The 18,767-nt window shown below is 48.9% G+C and overlaps 1 protein-coding gene and 1 long non-coding RNA gene across 4 annotated transcripts in view; one reads left to right on the top strand and one right to left on the bottom strand.

The window, feature by feature from the left end:
• The window catches only part of LOC144138864 (spermatogenesis-associated protein 20), a 501,846-nt gene that overhangs the window by 326,680 nt on the left and 156,399 nt on the right, over positions 1–18,767 (top strand). The window lies entirely within an intron of this gene.
• Positions 14,027–18,767, bottom strand: part of LOC144138869 (uncharacterized) — a 40,691-nt gene continuing 35,950 nt past the window's right edge. Inside the window, exon 3 of the long non-coding RNA XR_013315991.1 lies at positions 14,027–14,364. This is a non-coding gene — a long non-coding RNA (uncharacterized LOC144138869). The remainder of the gene's footprint in view (positions 14,365–18,767) is intronic.

The raw sequence follows: 18,767 nt of genomic DNA, 5'->3' as shown, positions 1-18,767 counted from the left end.
CTTTGAACATGCCATGAGGTGAATACTGGGAGTGACATGCGAAGTAATTTCTGTCACCTGCTGAAAATGAATCCGTATGAAAAACAGGGGAGACATATCGACGCGGTGCGGAAGGGGAAGTTCGCATGGATGGGCCATTTCTTTCCAGCTCCGTTCGGAATCAGCATCTTCAATGCTCTCCTTTTACGCATAACTGTGGTGCAGTGCGGTGTCAAAGTGCACTTTTTCAGAACGCTAAATGCTGGCTTGGCATCATTCAACACTTCGAAATAACGATTACTCTCGCGACTACCTCTAGTTTCTGACGGGAACAAGTTGGTTGTAGATTTTAACTTTAGAATGGGAACACCAGCTGGAGTATTTTAAAATAATTTTGAGCTTTGCACTTTGCTCGTTTAGCATGCGCTCACAGAAATGCATTCAGAGGCAGCATTCATGTTGTTTTACGAATTTTGCATATGATATTAACATAGTTGTCATAATTACAGGCTTATGGCGACGGGGCCAGTTATATAGCGCGGTTATTTTCGGCCTAATAATCCCCAGAAACAAAGGTAAAAAAGAAATATCCGCAAAAACAAAAATGTGTAGTTTTTAGAGCTTCTTTTACTACCCGGCAATGTGCTTGATTACAAAGCAACCGATACCTCCCCGACACCCCAAAAAGAACAGAAAACAAAGTGGGGAAAATAAGGCAAAAAAAATTACACCATCTCCCCGAAAGGAACTATGTTGTGATGCAAAACAGAATTTTTGGCGACCATTCAGCTCACCGGACGGCGCAGCGTGTCTCAACCTAAGCAGCAACTGAGTAAGCGGCGCGCGGACTGGGTTTAAAATATAGAGCAGATGGAGTTGAGAGGAGGAGATGAGAGAGGAGACGCGCATGCGCGCTTATCGCGTAGCTGCGTGGAGAGGAGGAAAGAAGGAGCAGCGCGCGCACTATCGGTAGAATCGGTAGTCTCCGTCAGTGTTGATGTAAAGGTTGTTGACGTTGGTGCATCGGCTGAGAGCAACGTACAGGCCGTCGTCTTCGCAGCTTTGTCTTCTTCTACTTATTCTTCAGTGGTTCCCCTACGGGAAGATGATGACGGTGGTTGAACGCGAAGCTATCTCGTGATGGATTCTTCGGATGGCCAGTCCTGGGGGCATCCTGCCACTATCATCATCAGAGGCGCTGCGGACGGGGCACGGACGGGGGACATCCCCCCGAGCAAGAGACGCTAATCCTCCTCTAAAGTTTTTAGTTCGTCGTTTCCGTTGACGTTCAGCTTCGAGTGCCTTCGTTGTATCAGTAGCTTGTTGATGTAGTTTGAATGAGTCAAGGAGATAAGGCGGATTCATAGCACTTCCTCCTGTCTCGGTTTTGCAGCGCAGTGGGAAGCGCTCCGCGTACCTCCCGTTGTGGTCAGGGAGTCGTGGGATCGAAGCCGGGCACCGCTGACTATTTCTTTTTTTATACTGTAGGGGGAGAGGTGCGGACAACGGAGGGACGCTGGACATAGCCCCGAGCAAGAAATGCTTTCACCTATAGTGAACTAGAAAACTTGGGTAGTGGAAAAAGCGGCGCCTTCTCCCCATAGCGCCCTTGAAGCCGCGCGTGGTGCTGGTGTGCCCCGCCCGAGAGTTCCCGAAGTGGTGCGCGTTGCCGCTATTCTGCTGTTGAGGGATTCACGCTCGGTTTTGATGTTTCTTAAGCCGCTGCACATGATATTTTCGTGTGTGTAATTGCAAGAGCAGACTACCCGGCACTACGCTGATCTTCAAATGTTTTTGGTTCTTTCTTTTCTTTCTACTTTGGAGAGGGCATATGCTTGCGCCGGTTTCTCATTTCCGAAGGGCCATGGCCCATGCAGTTTGAAAAGATAGGGCAATGGCGTGTTGTTGGACTGTACCCAAATTTATGTGATTGCTACAAAGATTTTATATTTGTGATTAGTTTTAGCCTGCTTTTATTTGTCGAATTTCTAACTGTTTCATAATATCTTACGTCCGCAAGACGTGGGCAGCACTTTTTATGAACTTGTGCATTTGTAAAAATTCCCCGCATTTCCCCGAGGGGAAGAATGTGAAAGTGCGAATGCAGGAGTTGAATTTGCGCGGTTCGGTAATGTTCGCGAAAGAGAGATCACACACACACACACACAACTACAAAGAAAGAAAGATGCATTTATTCACAGACACCTATTTGTGTTGTCGTTGTACTTGATTGCTAGAGCGGATCTCAGCTTTGAAATTTCGTGTCAGTACTCCTTTAAGCAGGTGCATTAGCCCTTCTCACGCCCGATTCCTGGCCAATCCCCCACGTGGGTATGTGCCATGTCAGCGGCCAGGCAGCGCGCGCCCATCTCCCCCCGTTGCCAAGGAAGACGAGGAGATTCCTGGCCAATCCCCCACGTGGGTATGTGCCATGTCAGCGGCCAGGCAGCGCGCGCCCATCTCCCCCCGTTGCCAAGGAAGACGAGGAGATTCCTGGCCAATCCCCCACGTGGGTATGTGCCATGTCAGCGGCCAGGCAGCGCGCGCCCATCTCCCCCCGTTGCCAAGGAAGACGAGGAGATTCCTGGCCAATCCCCCACGTGGGTATGTGCCATGTCAGCGGCCAGGCAGCGCGCGCCCATCTCCCCCCGTTGCCAAGGAAGACGAGGAGATTCCTGGCCAATCCCCCACGTGGGTATGTGCCATGTCAGCGGCCAGTCAGCGCGCGCCCATCTCCCCCCGTTGCCAAGGAAGACGAGGAGATTCCTGGCCAATCCCCCACGTGGGTATGTGTCATGTCAGCGGCCAGGCTGCGCGCGCCCATCTCCACGTGCGCGGACATCGCCGGTGGACGCAGGTTCAGGGTCGTTTAAGAAGTGCATTGCACTTAATATATGGTGATTGTTTTATGGTAATAAATGGCCAGCGTACCGATGAACTGTACAGTTGTAAAATAATCGCACTACAAAGTGTGCCGTATGGTGTTTTTCTGATAATTACGGTGTGAATGTTGATTTTTTCTGATGCCTTGAGGGAGGTTATTAAAAACAGATCGCGTACGTTGTGTGGATTAGTGCACTGCAAGGGCCCGGGCCAGTTGGCACGCATTCAAGAAATTTTCTTTTGCCGGTGCTGGCCCAGGCGGATGCACGGAGTGTCTGAAGCCCGGCAGTCGTGCGCCGCAAATTCGTGATTGTTGATACCAAAAAGTTTACTTATTAAATTAGCTTAAATGAAAAAAAAGTCGAACTGCGAATTCACTGCAGCTCCGCTGAAAAAATATTTCGCCGATATTCTCAGAAATTCTCTATATATATGACCGGATATGTATTTACAAAGCTCGGTCCAAGATTAAAAATTTTCAGTCCAATATACTCGCTTTCTGGTCGCGTTTTCAGGTTGAAAACATCATTGTTTTTCGGACTGATGTTCATAGTCTGCCGACCGCGGGTTGATATTAGAGAGTTTTAGCTGACCGTTTCTGACGTTCCGCTCCGCTCCGATAGCAAGCGGGAGCACCATTGCGCATGCGTGGCACGCTAGCGCGCTACCGGCGATACCGGAGCGGGGCCCCGCTCCGCTAACAGGGGCCTTTTAGCGGACCGTCGCGGCAGCTCACGGTATACCGTGCGGAATAACAACATGGCTGCCCCCGCGATGCGAGTTCGCTACGGCGAACTTCGCTTCTTCAGTTGAAACACGACCGACGAAGCCGCGAAAGCGCTTCCGAATATGCAGTGGTGCCACACACCTCAAAGATCTTTAGAACGGAAGCGAAAAACGTCGACCGAAGAGCGGGGCTGCTTCTATGCAGCGCCGAGAAAGAGAGCCTTGGCTTGGCTATTCCAAAGTTTATCGGCTTGTTTATTGATATTTAGAATAATTATACCATGTCAGCGTCTACATTATACAAAAAAAAGTTAAATGAGGCCAAAAAACACGGTATTTTGCTTTGTTTAGACGACCAAGTACAAATTCTTGTTTCCTTTAGGATGAAGTTTCGGTTTTCAGGCGCCGCCGAAACGACCATTCACGCGAATCATTCCCCGTCGAGGGAGATACGGTTATCGCTTAGCTAAAAGCCTTTCGTCTGCTGGCGCTCCGGTTGGGCTGAGCGGCACGTCGGGAGCATAGCGGAGCGTCAAAAACGGTCAGCTAAAACTCTCTATTGTCACGAAGCCAAGGACGAAGCAGTTGTTTTGAAGGAGGAACAAGTTTATTGGAGCGAACATGTGCTCTATTAACAACTCAAAAGAATACAGAGGCGGCGAAGCAGCGGTCAACAAAGTGACTTGCGTCGGCGAGCGTCGGACAATCGAATGCCGAGGCGTCTTTCCTGCAGGCTTTTTATGTTTCGGCGCGAGTGTTCCTGGAACCGTCGACTCACATCCAGAACGTTGTAGATCACAGACGATTATTCTGGTCTAGCGACGCTAGGGTGATACAGTTTGCTTATCTGAATGTGATAGCCCGTGCGGCATAAAAATAAAGAACGGAAGACGCGCTTTGCTTGGAACGCAGATAACACAGCCGGGCGTGGCCCGGCAGTAAAAACAAACAATAAAAAAGCAAGCCCATGCATGGTTCGCGGCATTACCCCCCCTCTAAGAGTGCATCGACCCGATGCTAAAATAAAAGACAGTCCGAACAAACAACAACAACAACAAAAGTCCGTCATCTTGCATAGTAAGGTTTCAAGCAAACCACGCTGACGAAGTCGGACCGCGTGCGTCGTCGTGATGTTCCGGAATCAACATCGGGGATCACCTCGTAGGTAAGTTGGCCGACACGTCGTAGAATTTGTTAGGGTCCGAAATATCGTCGCAGAAGCTTCTCACTGAGTCCGCGTCGTCGGATGGGAGTCCAAACCCAAACACGGTCCCCTGGGTGGTACTCGGCGTCTCGGCGTCGGAGGTTGTAGCGCCCGGCATCCACGAGCTTCTGGCGAGTTGTACGAACTCGAGCCAGCTGACGGGCCTCCTCCGTACGTTGAAGGTATCTTTGGACGTCGGTGTTGAGGGCGTCGTCTTCTACGTGCGGAAGCATGGCGTCGAGCATCGTAGTTGGCCGTCGTCCGTAGACAAGCTCGAACGGCGTCAGCTGCGTCGTCTCCTGGATAGCCGTGTTGTACGCAAACGTGACATACGGGAGCACTTCATCCCAAGTCTTATGTTCAACATCAACGTACATTCTTCAACGAAGGAGGAACAAGTTTATTGGAGCGAACTTGTGCTCCCCTAACAACTCAAAAGAATACAGAGGCGGCGAAGCAGCGGTCAACAAAGTGACTTGCGTCGGCGAGCGTCACAGTTCTGCAGGCTTTTTATCTTTCGGCGCGAGTGTTTCTGGAACCGTCGACTCACATCCAGAACATTGTAGATCACAGACGATTATTCTGGGCTAGCGACGCTAGGGCGAAACAGTTTGCTTATCTGAATGTGATAGCCCGCCGTGCGGCATAAAAATAAAGAATGGAAGACGCGCTTTGCTGGGAACGCAGATAACACAGCCGGGCGTGGCCCGGCAGTAAAAACAAACAATAAATAAGCATGCCCGTGCATGGTTCGCGGCAATATTCCATAACAGTCCGTTGTCATGTTTCTTTTACTAAATTTTGTCGTGTAGGGGCGAGGCTCGAGCTTACATTTAAAAATTTTGTCGGGCTCGGGCCGGGCCTAGGAATTGTGGCCTGTGCAGTGTTCTACCGAGGATCAAATTAAAAAAAACCGGAAACGTGCGTAAGTCGGCCTGCCTAACGCACCACGATGTTTCCTAGGCTGACACAACACGACAGAAACGTTAGCAAATAAGGTATCCACACGCTAGCCTCGATCACTAAAGCACGACTCACGCGGTGTGCTTGGTTGGCCAAATGGGTTGAAAAAATAAACAGTACATGCGCACGGCATAGCTGCAGTTTTACCATAAGAATCTTTCTATATTACTAGCATTCGCAAAGCTTTTGTAACACGTATTTGCCACGCCAGTAATGGATTTACACTAAAATAGAAGTGCTGCCCCACGAATACATTGCACAACGCACGCTGCAAGTTGCGTTATAGTTTTGCTTCCGTTGTCTATTGCTTTGTGTGTTTTCTCCCACGCGCTGCATTTGAGCGCATTACCAGGCCTCGTTCGGCGTTGCTCGCACGCTCCGGCAAGTTGACGATTTTTTGTGGTACAGATTATCCTTCTCCGTAGCTGTCCTTGCTTCAGGCGCACAGAGCTTTTCTTTCGCACTTGCATTTCGACTATTACATGTCGTTTAGGTTCTGCTTCTCCCTTCGCGTTCCTGTAGTATGCTACAGTTAAGGGCTCCGCGCGTGGGTGGGCGGAGACTTGGGGTGGTAATTATTTACAGTACGTAAAGCGATAACAGATGACACATAGACATTGTCTCCCCGCTGTTGAGTCGCTGCACATGATCCTTTTAGGAAATCGAAACCAGCTAGCCGCCGCACATGATCTTGGTGTGCCAAATTTCAAGAGGAGCCTATAGCAGGAACCACACTTTTTTAAATGTTCTTGGTTCTTTGTTTTAATTATTCGTGATGTGGAGGTAAATAATTAGGTGTCAATAATGTGTAACTATTTTATGTGTATAGTTGTTCAGTGTGCAAAAAATCTGCAGTTTTAAAATGATCGCGCCGTGTGGCTTGGTGCTTTTCTGAGAATTGCGGCCGCGAATCGCGCTTTCCGTTAACTTGACTGAATTTTTAAGACATCTGTCATGTGTGCTGCGTGTGTAAAATTTGGAAAAAGACAACGTAAACGTTTGCGTACGCACGGCGCTGTTGGCTCAGTATGCAGAACGTTTATAGAAAAATCAGTAAAACATATGAAGAAAAAAGGCAGAAACATTGACGTACGCTGGCACGTCGCTAATTCCTCACTTGACACAACACGACCGAAAAATAATCAAAGAACGAAGAAAAAGAATCCGCACGCTAGCTCCGATTGCTAAAGCACGGCCTGCACGGTCTTCTGGTTTGGCCAGATGTGATCAAAAAATGAGCAAGCAGTAAATACACGACCTAGCTACATTTCCAGTAAAAATCCTGGTACATGAATAGCATTCTTACACGAAAAAAGGGCTCTAGCTTCCTCGGAGACTGCCCCGGCACACGCCTACCCGCCGCTTCCCGAGGCGAGAAAGCGGTCGGGCGGGGCACGCGAGCGCCACCGCGCGAGGTTGACACTAAGTGCCTCACTCGGGGCGTGGCCTCCGCGATCGGCTACCGGCGGCGCGCCGCCGGCAACCGATCCCGGAGGCCATGCTCGGGGCCGGCCGCTTTTTCCACTGCCCAAGTATTCTCGTTCACTGTAGTTTCACCGTTCCGCTTTGGGCATTAATACGTGGTACCTCTGTGCGCAGAATTAATTTTGGAGCAGCGAATCCATGCTCTCGCACGGCCGAGTCACGCTGTAACCTTTCCCTGAAGGGTATTGTTCCTGTATTGCTTCCGCGAATCTTTCGCTATGCAGTAAACCAGTTAAGTTTGCCTTCTTCTTCTTGTCGCCATCACAAAGGCTTTGTGCAACCAGCAACCCGCAAGGTGAGCGGCCAGCAACCTTTGCTGGCCGCTCACCACAACGCTACCACACGCATGACAGCAGCGACGGAGCCCGGTTGGGGGGTCCCGTTCCCGTCGGTAACAGGCCGCATGACACGTCCTGGCGAATGGCGATTTAGCTTGCTCGAAAACGCCGTTTTTTTGCCGAATTAACGGCGCATGAGTTTTTGTGGAAGGCAGTTCCGGCGAATGTTCCAACTGTGAGAGAATCTGTGTACTGGCAGCGAGAAGACATTGGTTAATCATCTGATGTGCCGTCAGAATGGGATCGTCAATTCAGTTCCTTAAATATTTTGTTTAACTATGTTTTCCGGTTGTCGAGAGAGGAGGAAGGAGAGAAAGAACGGAGACGAAGTAAGGAGAGGCAGCGCTTTTTAGAAGAAGGAGTGCACGTGAAACGATCATTATTTTATGGGGGATTTAATAGGCGCAATATCGCTGTAGAGAAAAAAACTCTCCCTCGCGAGGGGCACGGTCAAATGCAGAGCATTTTATAGTGTAGGGGGAGGCTGGCTGCTGCGGACGCCGACGCACGGGTGACATCGTGAGTTATACAAATGCTCTGCATTTAAAAGGAATTCGGCGGCACCAAATTGAAGAGAGTTAACCGCTGCTTTGAATTCCTTGTACAACTAGGAGTGAACGCTCCGAGGCATGCCCTATCCTCGGTATTCAATGGCGCGGAATACATGCAGGCAACCAAGTGTGCGCCGCCATATCTTTGGCCAAGCGTCTGTTTATCTGGTTCGAAAGAAATTGACAGCGAGAGCGAACGCCGAGAACCGCCCCATCACGCCACGACCGCGCCACGACTACGTCACGATCACGCCACAACTGTTGTTGCTCCCGCGCCAAACTAAGACGCATACGCGCCCCACCTGTTGCTGAACGCGATCCGAGCACGCAGAGAACACGCGAGGCGCAGCGGAGAGCACGCGAGGAGGAGTGGGGGAGAGGGCGCACCTGGAACGGCTGTTGCGGACGCCGAGGCACGCCAACGCCGACAACGCCAGGTGACATCGTGAGTTAAAGAAATGCCCTGCATTTAAAAATCCGAATGGGCGAATCACTAGGAATCGTTATTACCGTAAATCACCCGTGGCATTGCCCACTGGCGCATGTAAATGAGTGACAACGCGTGTGTACAGTATATACAATCACAATCCAATCTGATCCAATATGATACATTCCAATCCAATCATATCCAATTCTTTTAACTCCAATTCAAATCCAATCAAATACAATCCAATTCAATCCAATGCTCCTAGCGTATGCGCAACACTGTGTACACGGACGCTGAGGGACAGGCCACGGACAAAGCGAGGTCTTAAGGTGTTTCGCCCCTAAAACAAAAGTAACGATTGACAGAAGGGAGTGCATGATAAAAGGTACAAGGAACTGAATGAGTGGAAGTAATATTGGAGGAGTCACGGCGCTCATTTCATTGTAACCCATTACTTTACTATCTTAGTTTTTCCGTGGCATGTCAGAAGAGAGAACAGAATATGGGCTATTCCGGCCCCCGCGCCCACAACTGTGATGGCTTTAGGCTGGTCTCTAATATAGTTTCATTGTACGCTAGCGTTCAAGGCATAGTTTCGCGCATTTGGCGCCGTGCATCATTTTTTTGCTAACATGCTGCTTGTACAGATTAGCCATGCTGTAGATACGCCAAATGTAGCCACTTCTGACAGCCATTACGTCGTCCCAGCGGACGTCCGTGAATTGGCGGGAGAAATGGCGCGAGGGCAACGAAATTTTAAACGCCTTTTTCTCGCCGAAAAGTACTTTTTATTACCCTCAAAAAGCTGGAGAAATATTCGTACATATACTAGTTATGTAATTACAGGATAGTTGCAACTCAACTCCTGCCGGTGTTCCTTTGATGGAGGCTGGCAAGGGGCTTCTACAGCTCATACGGTGAAAGCCGCAATTTCGTGGGCTTTTCGCTTCCATGAGAGAGCCCGCCGCAGCACTGTCGATTCGAAGTGGTTGTTAAATGGCTTGTCCGTTAGCGCATGGGCGGCCGTGAATGTGGATTGTGGTGGTTTTCTAGGATCACAATGCGTGTCGCTGAAGTAATGAATAGGTTCGAATATCATGCCGAAGTTGGCATTACAGCGACCGCATTGCTTTGCGCTTCATTCAGAGTATAGAAATAACAGCACATCAAGTGGAAATGGCGGCATCCGCTGTCCGAAGCAGAAGTAACTCTATCGGAAGCGTTGCTTAAGACCAGCCGTACGACTGCGTGAGGTTTAACATGGAAGTAGCGACTGGTAGCCGTTCGCGCCAATACGCCGCAGGTGGAGGAAGCAGATGGAGGAGGCACGCCACCGGAACGAGCATGGTCATGGCGCCGTCTTTGTTTGCGCAGGCTCTACTGCTAATGTCAGTCGCCTCGGCTACGTTTCTCGGAGGCGCCTCCATACCCCTGCCCCGGTTCAACGCTAGCCGAAAATTATGTGGACAACTTCTACCTGCCCGCCGCAGATCCAGACAATGAAAACGACTCCCCCTCAAGTCCGCCACTTCTAGCCCTCTCCCTGCTTTCCGCCTGGCCACGGAAAGCTACTTCCTGCGCGGGACACACTCTACGGCTATTTAAGCAGCCTCCCTCCTGGACCCACTCGGGGCTCGCCACCGGACCGAGCGGGGTCATGACGCCGTCTTTGTTTGCGCAGGTTAGTTACCTACCTTGTGTCAGATGTGCGTTCTAGTGACCGAATGTTAATCGTGGTGTCGTGTCCCACTCACACATATTGCGCCACGCGAAAACTGCTGCACTAATCTCTGTGTTCATTATGTGTCAATGCTCACCTTACTATTCCTTTACTTGCCCTTTACTATTCCTTTCCTTGCCAATAATTCTTGAACTTGCGTGGTTTAAAGTTAAAGAACTTTCTGCGTCTTGGGCGGAGGATTTCATGCCACGCGAACTTCGTCGTAAACGTTCGCTCAATCTATACAGGCCTTAAGGGCGTTGCTCGTTCACGGCTACACAGATAGAGAAGGTGGGTCAAATTTACTCTAGTTTTTCTCTGTCAATCATCTGCAATCCACCTATTTCTGTTCGGTAAAAGTTTAATTGAATAATGTATAGCTAAGGTTCAGGTTGTCGAGTTCAAATCGGTAAAAGGGACACTGAATTGAATTTTCGAGTTCCCGTTTTTGCTTTCATTCCGTAGACTGGCTCAAATTAACACACTTTTCGTCGCTTATCCGGTTGAGAAGTCGGTAATTATTTTGTAAAGCGCGAAACAAGAAAAACTATTATGCGGGGTCTGTGGCGGCCGCACCACCTAAAGGCTGCGACAATGGGAGGAGCTGCAGCCTGATTGGATGATATCCAAGATTAGCATTCAAACAAGATTCGGTTTCGGTTCTGTAAAACAACAAGCTTGATATGCGACTGCATCGTTGAATTGGCATTCTCGATATCTCAGTATTCGTCGTACCGCGCTTCTGCCATGTTGTCGGCTGTAAAATGCCTAAGATGAGCCTCCCAGGACGGTTTCGAATTGTAGCAATCACTAGCCCAGGCCTACGCAGGGGATGAACGCCCTCCGCGTACCCGCGTACGCTCAAATGCCATGCGCTTTTCCCCCATATTTGGAGATAGCATCACTCATGCCTGTACCGTAAAAAGTGTGTTCACAAGCGGCCAAGCGTCTGCTGATTGTGGCCTGTGCCCTCTTCCTGCATAGTAGTCGGTGCTTGTGGCAACAGCACCGCAACAATAACTCGCTAGCGGGTCAGACTCAGCCTGCGCGCGTTCTGTGAACTAGTTCGAGGAGCAGTGAACGTTACGGCCTAGAAATGGTGAACTCAGTATAGAAAACATCGGCCGAAAACGAAAAAGTCAACTTACAAAAAAAAAAGATTCGAAAAGATACCCTCGGGGATTCGAACTTGTGACTTGCAAAATACCATACCTAGTGCTCCACGCCACTCGGCGACGGACAAGCGCTGCCAGCGTTGGTCATATATGGTATATAATGTATAACCAGTTTATACGTTTATTTAGTTTTAGCATTTCAAGCAGCTTAGGTAACTATTTGTTGTATAGCGCTCGTGCAGTAAGTGTCCCCCAAATTTCCACAATATCTCACATCTAGCAATCGCATTTGTTAGACGGAAAAGCGTTCGCGCGCAGATACGTAGGCGTGGTGCTGACCGCTGTGCTTGTTCACCCAGCCCACAAAAGAGCTTCCTGCTCCCTAGTTTTACGCTGTGTGGTAAAAGCTTCAGTTGATTTTATTCCCTTAGTACCTATATTGAATGCGCTGGCTCTTCTCCCGCCTTCAAGTGGCCTTATAGTTTCCTACATGCGTACCAGTCAACGAAGCGGCGCATGTGCGCTTGTGCAGCGCTTGTGTGGAGCGACATGGACTTCAAGATGGATACAGTGTACAAACTATAACAAAGCAAAGAAAGGCACATTCTTCCAATCACAAACGTGTGGTGGCTTAGTTTCAACTGAGCGAGCGAATTGCGACGACTCCTCGGCGGCCGGCAGAATAAACGCTGGGTCGGCTGACTCTGTCGGAAGGGCGGAGAGCCGTGTAGTAGCACAGTCAAGCCAAATCGCCAAGTTATCTCCAGCTGACGTCATACGAAAATGACAGAGAAAATGGGCGAGGATGCAGAGACGAGAGCAGCATTTTCGAATTGATTTTTTTACGACATTAATTGGCGTAAACGCACTCAGAGTGGTCGAAACATGGCCTATTCACTCTTGGCTACAATTTGCGGTAGTGAACCCGCATTGTTTCCTAATCACTTCAGTGTCCCTTTAAAAGCGATCATTGTCCGCGAATTCAGTTCCGTAAAATTAAGTTTTGAGCAAGAAATGCCAATTTCCTTCACATCCGACAACGTTGGCGAGTGCAGTGGGTGCACTGTTTGCAGTACACGCCGAACGGCCGTACGGTCTGCTCTCGTGCTTCGCGCTAAAAACACAGCGCCAGTTGCTTTCGGAAGATCACTTTTGATTCCTCGAACAACGTGACTCACCCAGGCACTCTTCTTCTGACCTGCTTCAAGTGTACAACTTACAGTGGCACCCAGCGTTAATAAATATAGCCCGCATAAAAGAAAAATGGATGTGTCTACAATGCAGTTAAGGGGTGCAATAAGCTCCCCACCAAAGCGACGTCCACCTGTATTCCGCGACAGAATGCCGCAACTGGCACTACGCTCGCCCGTAAGCTAATATAACCCAGCTAGGCTAAGGAAAAGAAACCGATAATTAGAACCCAGAAAACTAATCTGCAACATAACAATGATAATTTCACTATAGATATAAAAACTATAAATATAAAAACAGGAGTTGTATAGAGCAGAACAACGAAGCCCAGCGAGCAAACTACGCAGCTCATTTTCTCCATTGCCGTAAACTCTTACATTATTATTCATAAAGAATAGATGCTTATTAACATTGATACTTTACTAATAAAGATGCTATATTAATATTATGGGAGGTTTCCGAATCATCCTCATCCCAGGTATGCAGCAACATCCAATTTCGCCTCCTGAAGTTATCGCCGGAGTATTCATTGATCGCGTCTGCACACCCGTGCCCCGGTCCACATGGACGTCACTATTCACCAGCCCCGTGTCCCTAGCCCGGAGTCCTCGCAAAGGCTGCGTTTACACCAGCTATGGATGCAGAGAGTTGCGTGCTATGGAATTGTTTTGGAGGAGCTGTTTCTCTTACGGACGCCAGACACCGGTTTTTTGACACAGTGGACCACTTATTTCACTAAATGCCTCAAAAACGCTGAACTCTATTAACAACTCGCGATGAAATTCCCAGACGAGGTGCATGCTCATTCATTTAAATCGTGATAAAGATAGCAGGTGGCAGTTACTTTCACGCTACAAACGAGTGTAGTGAAAAGGCTGAGGAAGGCAGCGCGATAGAAGTGAAATGCAAAAAAGGTTGTGAAAAAAGAAGTGAAGAAAAGGCAAATAATGCTATATTGCAGAGGGCTAATTGGATTATCCCAAGGAGTCCGTGCAATGTTTCAGACGAGTAAGTAGGAGCGCGCGAAAAGGGCGCAGCAGAGCTTGAACCACGTGTTTCAAGGAAAGTTTTCTAACATTTTGTAATGAATGAGAACGCGGAATTTTTTTCAAAAATACGTCTTGCGCCTGTCACATGAACGGGCGTTTTTGCGGCGAAATTATGTCGGGGTCAAAAGAGCGCCAACACAATGTCACACAGGCAGGCAGTTTTTGTGCGTCTCGAAGGTTGACGGAATGAAGGGCAGGTCTATAAATATGGAGAGTGTATGAGTGTAGCCAGGCCGTTAATGAAATATTTGCAGAAATGGTGATTTTAGACGGAAAGCAGGACAGCACTCTGAAAACGAACCTGTATTTTTAAAAGGCCGGCGAGAGTTGCGAGCAGACCAACTGTAACCACTTTTAGCGAAGTTGTTCACACCTGAAATTGGTACACCAACACAGACAAAAAGTACGCATTTATTTCTTTCTCGCACACATTCTTTTTCAGTGAAAAGAAAAAAAGAAGGCAAACAACACAAAAAAAACGGAACTGTGTTTTTGAGGAATTAGTTTTTACCCTGGTGCATCCAACCACCCAAGTTTCCTTTTTCGGAACTGATTATTTTCAGGCACTTTTTAATCGCTATCTATACCTCTAGCTTCGAGTAGATTTCTTCACTTAAGTGTAATAAACTGCGGTTTCCATGTTTGAAAAAGATTCGCTCTTGGTTGTTCGGCTTCGGTCTCTAAAGGCTCTCTTGATGGTTCCTAGTCAGTTGGGGGATCTTCCAGTGACAGACTGCAAAGAGGAAAAAAAAATAAGCAGACGGTAGAATATTCATGAAGCAACACTTGGACTAGCTACCATTGGAGTTGAAAAAAAAATGCCCAGCAAAAATATGACTTGGAACATGCGCTCCTGTGGAGATTGCTTTGTTTATGATGTTATGGAATATCATTGTTTACGTTAGGTGCGGTTGTAAAGCATTTTCCAGAGTCACGTAAACTCTGACATTTTCTTAACCTTCCAAACAAAAGCTTGGAGATTTTTTTAGTCAATTTTTATCTTCAAGCTGCTTTTCCGCCTTTTTTGTAAGCGTCGTTCCCAGGGAAAGTCGGGCTCGGCCTTATTGCGTGTGCAGCCATTAGGAATTAGCTTGGCGGTGGACGCCTTATTTTGCCCATGGACTACGCACGATTTCACATGTTGAACCTCTCCGACGGCTACTGTTCATATGCGGACTTTTCAAAGAGAAGACATTGTTTGATCATCTGGCGCGTGAAGTTAGTTGGATGGACATTTACACGAAGTTGCTTCACTACTTTATTTTGCTTCATTTCATGGTTCCCCATTTAACGAAGACACAAGGCAACAAAAAGAACGGTAATACGTTTAGGGGAGGCGGCGATTTCAACAAGCAAGTCTTCGTGTGGAACAACCCGAAGGCAATGCGCGGATTAACAGAGCGCGAGTACGCTATTGAAGGGCTGGGCAGAAAATAAAAACGATTGACACAAAGAAATGCGAGCTCAAAACTAGAATGACGTGAATAAGTTGGATTCCCATTTCGGGCGTGGATATGCATATCCCAATGTAATCCCTCAGTTTAACAATTATAGTTCTTCTCGTATAGGGTAAGCGGGGAGAACAGAGCCTGCTACGTCACCGTTCAATATATTAGTTTTCGCTCTTTGATGGTCTATGCATAGTTTTTGTTTGTTTGTTCATGCATAGCTCTGCCTGTAGCATTTTGCCCTGCTCGATATATGCCATATGTAGTCCCTGATGACCCGCCAGTCTGTCGTCAGAGCCGAGGACCACAAATAAGTGAATAAATTGGCGAGACGGAAAGGAAAATTTCGAATACGCTTTTCTCGTTCAAAACCACATTTGTGTAGCCCTAAAAACAAAAAAAAACATTCGGTTTCTTCCAATATTATCATGACGATCATCAATCATCAAAAACATTTAAGTGCAGCTTTAATGGCTAGACGGACTGAACATCTCGCGATCCTGCGTCCAGAGAAATTTCCTCCTGCGCCGCCAAATAAGCATCCCTGAAAAAAACTCCCCCCACCTCCCCGAAACGGATCGTGCGGAAATGCGAATGCATTGGGTGCACCGACGAGTGCGCTGCGGCAAGCAGTCACTCCACTGCCTTAATATATATTTTTCCGAGCGCAGCGAGCGGAGAGAGGGTAGGCGGAGAGGAGAGAGAGACCCGCGCAACACGCCCGCCCCGCGCGCAAACTCTCTCCCCCGAGCTCCGCGATGCGAGCGCCCTCACACGCCGAGCGCGCTCCTCCTCTCCCCGTGCCCTCCGCTACTCCCGCCCGAGATACCACGTGCTCCGGTTGCTAGGCGCGCCACTGCTGTTGCTAGGCGCACGCCGGCCAACGCACGACAACCCCCGACTAAGAAATGCATTCGTATTTAAAACTACAATGGTGAGGAGTTAGAAGCAAGGCTCGATAGTGCGACTGGGTGCATCTCTTTCGGAGCCGAGCGCCAAAGCACAGATGAAGCGATAAGCGGGGGGAAGGGGCGTCCGGCAGTGCGGGTGGAACCGCGTCAACTTGGCAATGGCAAACACCGGCCGCACGTAGCTTTGAAACGGGTATTCCATTCGTCATGCGTACTTTAGAGGAGCGGGAGGCTTTGCATCTGCGACACCGTGAGCAGCAGCGGGAACTGAAGAAAATGTTGCAAACACTCAACGCATACTGAGAAATATAAAGCAGTTACACTCAGCGTGAAAGTGGTCGGAAGTGCAGAGCCGGGATTAATCCGCCGTAGGGTCGCGGTGCCCTTATCCGCTCGTTGCTACCGCCCATCACGCTCTTCTCCCTGTCTCACTCCTCTCTTGATGAATTGAACGGAGGTTTTTTTTCAATGCAATTCGAATTTCGCACCTTCGCAGTGATAGCGCATTCTCTGCCAGGAACCGCTGGAGCGGGAGTTCTGTTCTTCTTGCGCTTGCTTTCATCTCGCATGTGTCGCAGCATTGCTGCGCAGATTGGAACACGCCATTTTTGGCGGACCCTTTTTTCGCTGATGCTATCGTAAAAACCAAGCCAACGGCCCTTCATAAGTAAATAGACACAGGGACTGACGGTTTTTACACAGATGCTGCATCAAATGTACCCATAGTTTTCTTTGCGCTAAACAACGGAGAGATGTACGACAAGCGCCAGCTGTTCAGGAGTTTCGAACGGTTATGACTATAAAGGCTTGGATTTCGAAGCCTTTGCTGGGGTCCGTTACGACGCTATGCCATGGGGCTCTGTTTCGGTTTGTTAGATGCACCTGCGCCACCTGATTGCGGAGGTGGCTAGACAGCATGGCAGCGAACAAGCTACGACGACAAAGAGGGAACCTAAAGTTCTATGCACTTAAAAGGCTTAATTGTCATACGGAGTAACGCACGGGTAAACACCGGCCGCTGCAGGTTGAGACGTCGCTGGTTAGCCATCTGTACGGACTTCATGGGCGCTTTGTTGAGAACTCATTTCGGATGTGCCATTAATGAAGGCAGGTAGGCCAGGGGGTCCTATAGGCGACACGGTGACATCTACCAATACTAGGGCTTTTCGCTTCCCACCGCTAGATTGTATGGTTTCAACGCGCCGACGCAACGCAGGCGACGAGGAACGCCGCAGCGGAGGGCTCCGGATTAATTTTGACCACCGGGGGATCTTTACCATGCGCCGAGATCTCGTACACACGGGCATTTTTGCTTTTCGCCTCCACCAGGAAAGCGGCCCCCGTGGCCGGGAGTCGAACCCGCGAGCTTTTGCTAACCAACCCGGCGCTGAACTCCCCCTAAACAGCGTGCATGTCAAGGAGGGTCCCGATTGCGAATAGGCGAAGGTGTCAGGGGCTTGTGACAGTGTTCGAGGATCGCAACACGACTTCCTAAAGCAGGAGTAGGAAACCTGCGGCCCACTAGGCAGTAATATGCCCTTCCCCCCCGCCCCCTCATCGTCATTGAAATCCCCACAATTCCCCCTGTCACTTTTAAAGACGATAGTCTTTCTTGGGCTCCTTAAACCCAGAAATTTTGGTCTGTCTGTATGTCTGTATGTCAGTCCGTCTGTGACTCGATTCAGCCACCATGCCAAAGCAAAACAATGCCTGCCCATTAGTCTTATACAGTCACAGCTACATCTACCCGTCTATGTCCGGTGTAAGGTTCATACTTGTCGACATTGTTGAAGAAGAACAAGACATTACGCAAATATGAGACAGCAAATCAATGCAGAAGTGATATTTGCAGTGTTCCTTTATAAAAAAATCAAACATGCTTGCTTTTGCGAAATTAAATACTTCATCAACTGCAGAAAAAGAATTCACTTCGCCGTCGCCTACTGTCGCCCGCGCCACTATAGCTTCTTGCGCCATTTTAAGAAATCAACCGGCAACAGTTACGCAAGGTTCCACTAGATAGGTTCCACGTTCTGCTTGCAACGCACGTGGAGGAGGGAAACGCGGTTCTATAAACGTCGAAGTAGGGCGCCTCGATTAACGCGCGTCTCCGCCGTACAGCAGCGTTCGCATCGAGACACCCAGTTTGGAGCAGTGGAACGCGGGAAATTTAAAATGATTTAAGCAAACCTTTGGCGTCTTTGCCTTGGGAGGAGCGCGACGCAAGAGGAACAACATGAGAGGTGAGCGGCAAAGCGAAGGGAGGCATTTACTTCGCAATAGCCGACAAAGACTATCGTCTTTTGACATTTGCAACGAAAGGAGCAGATACGCGGCCAATTTTTTTATACCAGGGCCGGCACGTTAGTTTTGAACTCAAATGGGGTTAGACGGGAGACAAGAACAGAGAATTGGTCGCTTCCTGTTTACACTGTACCCCATTTTCACACTTAACCAGATTGTTGTCAATTTTTGTGGAATAGAGCTTTGAAATCGCCGGATTTCTTTTATTTGCCTGCGTAGCACACCCCCCCCCCCTGATTTCCGTTCGGCCGTCTTTAATGTCGGCTCCATGAAACTCGGGACTACACCTCAAAAGGTTGCCGACCCCTGCCCTAAAATACTGAGGAAGTTTCAGTACGATGCAGTGGTTGGCGCTGCAGCTGCCGTAGTACTTTATGCGCAGTGTGTGGAAAACCCCGCATAACCAGTAAAAAAATTCCGGCGTCGAAAGTCCGGATCTGAAACGTCTCCTACAGAAGCGTTCCAGTAACGAG

Source organism: Haemaphysalis longicornis, unplaced genomic scaffold, assembly GCF_048455015.1.
Source record: "Haemaphysalis longicornis isolate Haplotype H1 unplaced genomic scaffold, Haemaphysalis longicornis Haplotype H1 scaffold_5, whole genome shotgun sequence".
Taxonomy (NCBI): domain Eukaryota; kingdom Metazoa; phylum Arthropoda; class Arachnida; order Ixodida; family Ixodidae; genus Haemaphysalis; species Haemaphysalis longicornis.
Note: the sequence above shows the minus strand (reverse complement) of the source record. Positions and strands in the feature narration are given on the sequence as shown.